At 36.6% G+C, this 9,899-nt stretch overlaps 1 pseudogene across 1 annotated transcript; it reads left to right on the plus strand.

The window, feature by feature from the left end:
* The first annotated feature begins 216 nt into the window (after window positions 1-216).
* Window positions 217-9,868, plus strand: LOC306870086 (transmembrane protein 150A-like; annotated as a pseudogene). Its single transcript, XR_013785821.1, has 7 exons — window positions 217-396; window positions 563-610; window positions 693-779; window positions 880-947; window positions 2,129-2,256; window positions 2,810-2,987; window positions 7,107-9,868. The product of XR_013785821.1 is annotated as a transmembrane protein 150A-like (transcript).
* Window positions 9,869-9,899: the final 31 nt, after the last annotated feature.

Raw genomic sequence — 9,899 nt, forward strand, 5'->3', positions numbered from 1 at the left:
TGTCACATTAAGGAAGTAAAACGGATTGCAAATTTCTTCCATGCCTTTAAAGTGGATTGTTAAAGAGGTTATTTCAATTGAATTTCTAATATGGTTAGTCTAAATTTCTGTCCACTGTACACCTCCTTTGTTTCCTGAAAACACTGATTAGGCCTGGATTTGGCGGCCGGAAGGAAGGAGCAGCGTGGCATCCCTCTCCTCCTCTCATGTCCCCTCCCTGTGTGTCCTTGCATGTCAGTGCCCCCTCGTCATCCCCCCTGTGTCTCCCCCTGCCAGCCCTCTGTGTTCCTCCCCCTCATGCTTGGGACAGACTGGCCTCACTGTCAGACCAATGACTGCTTGGATCATACTGCCTGTCAGCCTAGCTGCCTTCTCTATCACTGGGATATGGATAGTGTGAGTTTTAATATGCTGCCACCCATGATTCAAAGCCATCTTAAAATGCATTAGTTTTTAAAAGTTGAAATCAGAGCTTTTTTCCCACATATAGAAAATTCAAATATATAAAATTGCAAGCACATACAATACAGAGTTTTGGTGTTTTGTTTTGTTGTGTCATCAGATATGCTATGGCTGTAATGAACCACCATGTTTGTCCTGTCGAAAACTGGTAAGTTGGGCTTGTTTCACTCAGTTTATTTAAAGCATGCGATGTATATGTAATTTGATAGTGAATGCTGTTTTTTTTATAGGTCATACAATGTAACATGCACAGAGGAAACAGCCAAGCCAGGCTTCCCAAAAACATGCTGCACCATTCAAGACATCCCCCTCATCAGGTAGTCATGTGCGCTTTATTTTGAGCTCTTCCTCTTTATTTCGAATCTGTGTTTATTTCCAGTGTGATCTGACAGTGTCTTTGTCTTCACTTTGATTCAGTAAATGTGGATCTTACCCTCCCGAGAGCTGTCTGTTCAGTCTCATTGGTAATGTGGGAGCTGTCATGGGTAAGACTGCTTGTTCTCATATTTCCACATGTTCTAGGTAGTGACATATCAAATAACATAGAACAAAAGCATGAATGGAAGCATTCAGTATTCAGAGTGGCAGAGGTGTTGCAAAAACACATACCTGCATTAGACTTGCAGACATGCTCCTTATTGCGTCATCTCTAATGGATGTTTTCCTGTATCGCTTCATTATGTGTTGTGTTATTGTGAGTGAGTTGAAATGTTGCGATTATGTGTTTAGGGGTTTGATTGGTCTTGTTGAAGGTTGGCTGTCAACTGCTTCTATTTGTGTCGTGACATGAAATCAGGGTTGTTATTAAAATCTTTAGAAACCATACTATAACCTGAATAATAAATCTTATAAATGGAAATAAAAACCATAAGATTTGTGAAGGCAATACAGCTAAAAAAAATTATTTGGACACTTAAGACATGGTTAAAAAATGTGTGAATGCATTTGCATTACGGAACAAAATCTAAGTTAAACATGTATATGTAGCTCACACTGCAGGTTTCTAAAATAAATTGCCATTCAAAAGTTTGGGATTTTTGAAAGAAGTCTCAAGGCATTTATTTGATTAAATATACAGCAAAGACTAACATTGTGAAATATTATTACATTTTAAAGTAACTGTTTTCTGTTTAATATATTTTCGAATTAAATTTATTCCTGTGCTGGTACTCTATACAGTTTTCAGGGTCACATGATCCTTCAGAAGTCATTATAATGTGTTGTTCTGGTGCTCAAGAGACATTTCTTATCATTGAAAACAGATTTGCTGCTTAATATTATGTATAAACCATTTTTCTTTAGGATTCTTAGATGAAAAGAATGTTCGAAATAACAGCATATAAAATTTTTGAAAAAAGTTTTTAGTGTCACCTTTGATCAATTTAATAATTTTTTAATACAATTTTTGTAATGTATTTGGATACTTTTAAACTTAAGTGAATTATGAGGAAAGTTCTAGCATCAGCTTTTGTAGATGCTACTTAATTTGATATATATATATATATATATATATATATATATATATATATATATATATATATATATATATATATATATATATCTGTCATGAACAGAAACAAAACAAAAAGGAACTTTTTAACCACAAGTTGCATGTAAAATGGTCTGATTGCTTAACTTATTGTTTCTGTTCTCTTTTTATGTGTAGTGATGTTGGTGTGTCTGCTACGGTATGCTCAGATCATCGAGCACAGGAACCACTGCTGGCTCAATACCAGTGGACTCGTCTCTGGATGCACCAATGCTGTGGGACTGGTCATGGTGGGCAACTTCCAGGTCAGTCACACGATTTTGCCTAAACACCGTTCCATGTATGATTATCATCTGATAAACATATCTCATAGTAGCTCATAGTAGACTGCCCCACCCACCATTCACAGCACTGAAACCAAAAATGGTTACAAGCATTTGGGTGTCTGTTAGTGCTGTATGAGAGGATATTAAGGGCTGACGCTTCACCCAGTCTTTCCACCAGCCATAAATTCAGTGCATCAGACTGATGTGTTGATCAGCATCAGTGTTTCAGAGAGGCTGATGTTCTCAAAGTGATTAGTACTGATCCATGCGTGCAGCTGTCTCATTCTTCAGAATGGATTTTAGAGGGCATTTTACTCCCTCATCTTTAATAGCACTTCAATCCGTATGCTGAGTGTGCAATAGGCAAGTTTCTTGTTTTAGGAAGACAAAGTTTGCAGTGTTTTTCAGTCCACTTTTTCTTGGTTAGATGTCACACAAGTGTGTCTGTCATCAAGTTTCAAAGCCCTGGTCTTTTATTTTCAATGCTTCGATCTATTATAACTTGAGTAATACTCTACTGCTTTTCGACTAGGTGGACCACGCTAAAACGCTTCACTATGTAGGTGCGGCCGCCGCCTTCCCAGCAGGCACTCTGTTCGTATGTTTGCAGTGTTTGCTGACCTACCGGGTAGCTGTCACAGCTCTGGACTACTGGATGGCTCATGTGCGTGTGGCACTGGCTGCTGGTGCTCTCATCACACTGGTTCTCAGTATCCTTCCTTGTTGAATGAGTATGACTGGAATATTATGAATAAGTGTGTGTTTATAATTGTTCTTGACATGGATTGCTTATTTGTCTTATTTAGACAATATCACCTGTGTGCAATGTAAAGGTAATGTTCACTCAAAATGAAAACTTCTTTATCCTCATGTCTTTCCAAACTGATGGACATTCTTTCTTCTGAGGAACTGCACTGGTATTACATATATATTATATACTATTCTCCCTTTAGGCTTTCAAAAGGGATAGATCACCAGAAATCATCAGTATTCTTCAGAATATCTTTTGTATTCCAATGAAGAAAGGAGGAATAGTTTGGAACAATATAAAAGTGAGTAAATGATGACAGAATTTTTATTTTGGGTGAACTATTCTATTAAGTAGAGATGCACCGATTGACCGGCCAGTGATCGGAATCGGACGACTTTTCGCATGACCGGCCCGGATCGGTGACTGGACAGTGTCATGACAAATCGAGTTCCCCCTCGAAATCGGGTCCGCTTAGGACCCCGAGCGATTATTGCCTAAATAAATACATAAAGATATTAATGTAAAAACGTATGGCTTACTATATAGTGCATAATAGAACAAAATAGTGCATAATGAAACAAATTAAATGTAATTTCTTACACTTGATTAACTGCTAATTAATAAATAAAAGTAATAATATCCTATTAAGTGAAAAAAATAAAAATCATTCATTTGTTTTATTTATAAAATAAAACATTTAACACTTAATTTATAACATAATACTTTTTTTTTATTGTGAACACGTAGGATAAGTGCAAATTCCTGTATAAAATAAGCTATGCAGCTAATCAGGTATCTGTATGCTATGCTAGTATCTACATAAGCTAACGAATACAGACATTATCATTATAACATAGTTTAAACAGCATTTATCATTACATGATTTTGTAGGAATTGTATTTAGGCACTAAAGAGAGTACCTATTAAAAGTAATTTGAGCCAATGCGTTCGCTTGGGGTCCTAAGCGGACCCTATTTCGAGGGGGGACTCGATTTCTCATGACACCGGTCAGTCTCACGTCTTGCTCCTCACTGCAGAACACAAGATCCAGGCAGTGTTGCAAACTAATTTTCAGGGGAAGTTTCTAAAAGAAGGTCAATTTGTTGCTGAAAGTTGCTAAATGACTACGCAAAATCGTCACTGTATCAAATATCAGCAAAAATATATATTTATACATGTTCATTTATATCAGTTTGTAAAATGATATAAATGCATAGGCCTAATATAATACTAAAATATAACTATTTATAAAAACATTGAAGTTTTGAACACTTAAACATTTTTCAGCCATTTAAGTTTTTTTTTTTATTATTAGCAAGTAAACTAGTAAAACTATAAATTCTGAACAATTTCTACTTATAAGCAGTGTATTATCAGTTAGTTAGTTAGTTAGTATGCTACACCAAGAAGAGTCTGTAAAAATAGGGCATAATCTACTACCGGTATGTTAATATGAAGAAATTTTCCATATTTATTTTTCACAGGTTTTTTTACCTGCATTTTAAATGATTTTGTGTTTTCGGGTTACACAATGATAACGGATATGTCTTGTAAAATTTCTAGCACCTTTTCCATATTTCTAGATATTTTTCTTACGGTGTACTAACTGATCAACAATCACAGGTTCAAGATACAAGGTGTATCATAAATTAACAATTATGCAGCTAACGTAATTCATGCTAGGCAATCTTTGGTTTCCTCTTTCTGGGTACTTTAGATGGAACAAAAGTTGCAAAAAGTTGCCAAATTGATTTTATAAAATAGCTACATTTATTGCTAGGTGCTTTTGGAAGAAAAAGTTGCTAGGGTAATCTGAAAATTAGCTAAATTTAGCAACACAATTGCTAAGTTGGCAACACTGGATCCAGGGGGCAAGGTTGATCCAGATCGAACTCCTCCCACCTTACATATACCCCTTACGTCTACACTCCCTGATCTAGGGCTGCTCGATTATGACAAAAATCATAATCACGGTTATTTTGGGCAATATTGTAATCATGATTATTAGTGGGCCATATGACTAAAAGTTTATATGAAATATTTATTTATAGATAGTGATATATATCATATATATTTTCTGTAAATAAGGTTGCTATGACATCTAAAGTTTAGAGCCATTTACGACATCTGTTTTGTTACATACAGCAACTCATTTTAAGTTAACTATTTCGTCCTCTTTCCAGTCACAGAGCACTTTATTCTGAGAGTTGTTTAAGTGAGAGAAAATCTGTAACTTAGTCCAGATTGGGGGAATTGTAATGTTTAATGATTTCTTTTATCATGTAAATATTTTTTGCATTGAAATTTGCATAGATTTTTGTTTCTATATGCTGTCAATTATAGTTCTTAGAGAGAAAATCGGAATCTGCAAAAATCGATATCGACAGTTCCAAAAAAAAATCGGAAATCAGAATCGGCCAAGAAAATTGCAATCGGTGCATCTCTACTATTAAGATTAAAAAAGGATGCAAAAGCATTATAAAGGTATAATAAAAGTGCTCTATATGACTTGTGCAGTATGTTTCAAGTCATGCAATAGCTTTGTTTGAGGAACATGATGTTTTTTTAGTGAGCTATTTACATCTGTGACCTAATCATTGAGACCAGATCAGACAAATTAGAGTTTAGTTTTATGAAATGGATTTGCAGATTAATTGAAATTATCCAACTCAAAAGATCGAATTCTGATAATCCATCACACTTGGACAATCCATCACAATACAGAAACCAAGATCTGTTGCTACTTTACATTTGAGCTATCATATGCTCTAGAAGACTTACAGTATATGCAGTTTGTATGAACTGGTTTTATGATACTCTTAGTGTATTTGCAGGCTACTCATGCATCAGAATTGCATGGAAAAGAACAACATTATTTAATACACCTTTTATGTTCCTCACGTAAATTCTACAGGTTTTTAACAACACGAGGATAAGTAAAAGATGACAGAATTGCCATTTTTGGGGAACTATCCCATTTAGCACCAGCTGTTAATAATAAACCACGACAAAATCGAGGCAAGGAAAGGTGTAGTACTGAGCTTTTATCTGTTTCTCTTCCTGCTGAGGCCCTGGTCACGATCAAGGAGCCCCTGACTCATATAATAGTGGCGGTATAATCTAATTGCTTTGGTGTAAATGTTGCTGAGGAGACAGATGAACCCAGCTGGAGTCTCCTGGCCTTCCTGCTTTATCGCTGCTGTGTTTATCAATGATTTATGAATTGTTTTTTCCCCAACCAGAGGAAAAGGGGGTGGCTAAAGGGTTGCTGGGTGATGTAACTTTGAGAGCAGCTAATTAACCAGTATCTCCATCAATAATCCATGGCTTTAAGTAAGTTAAAGGGATAGTTCACCCAAAAATGAAAATCCTGTCAATAACTCACCCTCAAGTTGTTCCATACCTTGGTAACCAAACAGTTTCCGGTCCGTATTAGGGGCTTTTGCACAGAAGAACATTTCATAGTTCCTACAACTATTGGTGGAAGTACCCGCTATTTGTCATTTTCGCACCCGGGACCTGAGAATGATTTTAGTTATAGGAACAGCTTTTGGGGCTTCTACTTCAGACAAACCCAGGATAGTAGGAGCTACCATGTAGCGTAAATGTACAATGATTGGCTGAATGCATGCCATTTCAAAAGAGCTGTGTTAACACAAAGTTTACTTATACTTACTCCACAAACATGAAAAACAGTGATGGATAGGCCGACTCTGAAGTCCAGGCACTTCTCTGTCATCCATTCTCCAGTTGTTGATGTTGTTGAATTTTGCAACCAGGAAAATTGACCTAGGGGAAAATTAAGTTCTCTGCACTGGTGGCTAGTTTCTATAACTTCCTGGTGTGAAAGCCTCTGATTTCAATAGTCTTTTTTTTCCATAATGTGGAATGGGGACCAGCAACTGTTTGCTTACCCACATTCTTCATGCTAGAAAGAAACTCGTACAGGTTTGGCACAATTTGAGAGTGAATAAATGTCAGAATTTAGATTTTTGAGTGAACGGTTTCTTTAATTCCATAGTGGGTCGCTGTGCCTTTCATTTTTGAAAACGTTTGAATCCTTGATGGTTCCTCTCAGGTGGAATATTCTTCATCCACGAGAGCTTTATCTTACAACATGCAGCGGCCATTTGTGAGTGGGTCTTCACTGTAGTCATTCTCGTATTCTACGGGACTTTCACCTATGAGTTTGGCACCGTCACCACCGAGACCATGTTGGCCGGCCTCCAGCGGAACCTCTCGCACGGACCCGGCGTCATGATCGGAAACGATGTCCAAGCAGACACCCTGGGAAGCGCCAGCACAAAGGGTTTGAAATCTCCAGGAGGAAGCAGCACTTCCACACATATGAACTGCACTCCTGAGAACATCGCAATGCTTTAAACACATCAGCACACGCGGTCACATACTGCCAGGTGGGAGGCCTCACGATGGTGCACCCTGCGTTTAAGACCACACTTGGGCTGAGATTAAAGTGATTTAGAGGAACCGTCCAGTCTGAGTCGAGGCAGGTTAATCGGGTTGGTTAATCGAGTTTACAGGTGTGACTGTTGTATACTACCAGTTTTGTCTGATAAATTTCTTTATTTTTAGTCCCGTTATGCCTTGCGGGAAACTTCTATTGTGTTGTTTGTGGGTGAGAAGGACAGAATGAGCATTTCAAGAGCAGGGATTTTAGCTCCACTTTAAGGTTGTTGTTAGCACAGATCCAATGGTTTGTGAGGTCTAAACTGTTGCACTGGGCGATGGGGTCAGTTTTTACTGTCACGTTTCCACATGTTTCAGGGGTATCTCTTTTAGAGCTTGCTACTATTTGCCCACTTATTGTTGCAAATGGATGATTTGCACGTAACACATTGAATGAACTTTGAAGATTTAAGTTCTTTTCACACTTATTTGGAATTGCAGACTATCAGGATCCGAGTATTATCATTTTTGGAACGTGAATGTCTAAGATATGGATTGAATTATATAGCCTTTGAGCACCTATTGTTTTGGGATTAGAAGGATAATACTTTTTAATTGAAATCTAACTTAAAATTAAGTCTCATTCCCCCATTTTTTGTAATGGTGGCCTTTTTAATGATGCAGTGGGTAAATGTTTCGTCAGCTGGCTTGCTTCTATCCTGTTTCATGCTTGTTTTTAGTCCCTAACGAGGTGGGTTTTGTTTTCCATTTTGAGAAGGAGGAAGTGATGTAAGGTGACACCGGCTCTATCCTTGCCTTCCTGGTCAGTCGATTGGTTGTGGAATAAGTATACTCACATTGACTGTACATGTACTTTTTTTATATATATTTTCAAATAAAATTTTTTGGGGTTTTTCTCTGTCAAGGGCCATATAACCACTCCATAACCATGCCACACCTATTCAGCGTTTTACATTGTACTTACATATCTTTGCTGATTGTTTTGCGAATCACGGTGACATAACCAATCCAACTGGTGTGAAAAGTGATTTTTATTTTTAGTTTACATTAGTACATCAGTTTTTGTTTTTTCTCTGTTGCCAAAGGATGCATTTCAAAATATGTACTTATGCCTTTGATTCATAGATTTTTTTTTGTGTGTGTAGCAAGACACATAGCCACTGAGAAAATGACAGCACTGCAATATTAACACATTTTGAAACAATTATTTGAATGGAACTGATTGGTCTCCAGGCTGGAACCTAGGAAACCGCGTTTAAACTTCTTGAGGGTTGAGTGGTTATGGTGGCCTTAATGTTGCTGTAGTATTTGTGATGTTTTTAATTCAGGCTGTCAATCAAAGGGGCCGTATTCCATTTAAAGTGACTCCAGATTTATTGTGCTTTAACATTTATATTTTACACATAAATGTGCCAGTTATTGTCTGCTTGTTTGTTGCCCTTCAATGGGACAAATGCGTTTCATGCCAATGATTAGACTGTAAATTTAGATGTGGTCTCTAGGCATCATACATTTCTGTTGACTCCACTATTGTTGGAGCGCTATTTGAAATATTGTTTCCTCTTCTCATGCAAGGGCATATTCACAGGGCTGCACTGTACAACAGAAACCATTCATTACATATCATTTTGAATGTTTTTTTTTTGTATTGCTACATCCACAATTTATTAGTTGCTCATTACAAAATACATTCAGCTCAAACCAAACTGCACATAGAGGTACAGTACATAACGGGTTAAGCTTAAACGAACACAAAAGGGCATAAAATCTTGGGTAATATAAAGCATGTGCAACAGTTGGTATAAATTACTTGCAATATTTGTCATTGCATATAATGCATATTATATTATCTGAATAACAGATCAGTCATTTATAGGTCACCTAAGAGCAAAAGGTTGAATAAGGATTGTTTATTGATTATTTGTCATGTTACAATTTGAACTTATTTATTTTGAACATATTAGGCTTGGTCAAAGACTTCACATTTTGTTGCCAACTTTTGCAATGTATCTGTGCTTGTGAGAGAATGTTGTAAGAGCCTACACATATTGAGTCCTAACAGGATTGAGGATCCCCCACAAGGACTATCGGAATCTCCTCACATGAAAATGGTTCGAATATAATGGGTTTTTGGTTGATGTTACATGACTTTCAGCTGTTGTCTGGATAGAAGTTATTTTTCTGATGCCTTTAAATTATGTAATCAAAGTATTTTTATTAACACATTGCGTCTGTTAAGAATGTGAGGCTCACACTCCAAAAGCTAAATAAAAACAATGCAGAGAATATTTTTATTTTATAAATTACTTATGGAAATAAGTAAGATTTATGTATAATTTCAATGATTTTCTTTGACAGAGGTTTATATTGAATTACCAAAACATTCGATGGAAAATAAACAAGTGTATCTGTACGTCTGTATGTGATCATTCAAAGACAAACT

The sequence above is a fragment of the Barbus barbus genome, assembly GCF_936440315.1.
Source record: "Barbus barbus genome assembly, chromosome: 5".
NCBI lineage: Eukaryota > Metazoa > Chordata > Actinopteri > Cypriniformes > Cyprinidae > Barbus > Barbus barbus.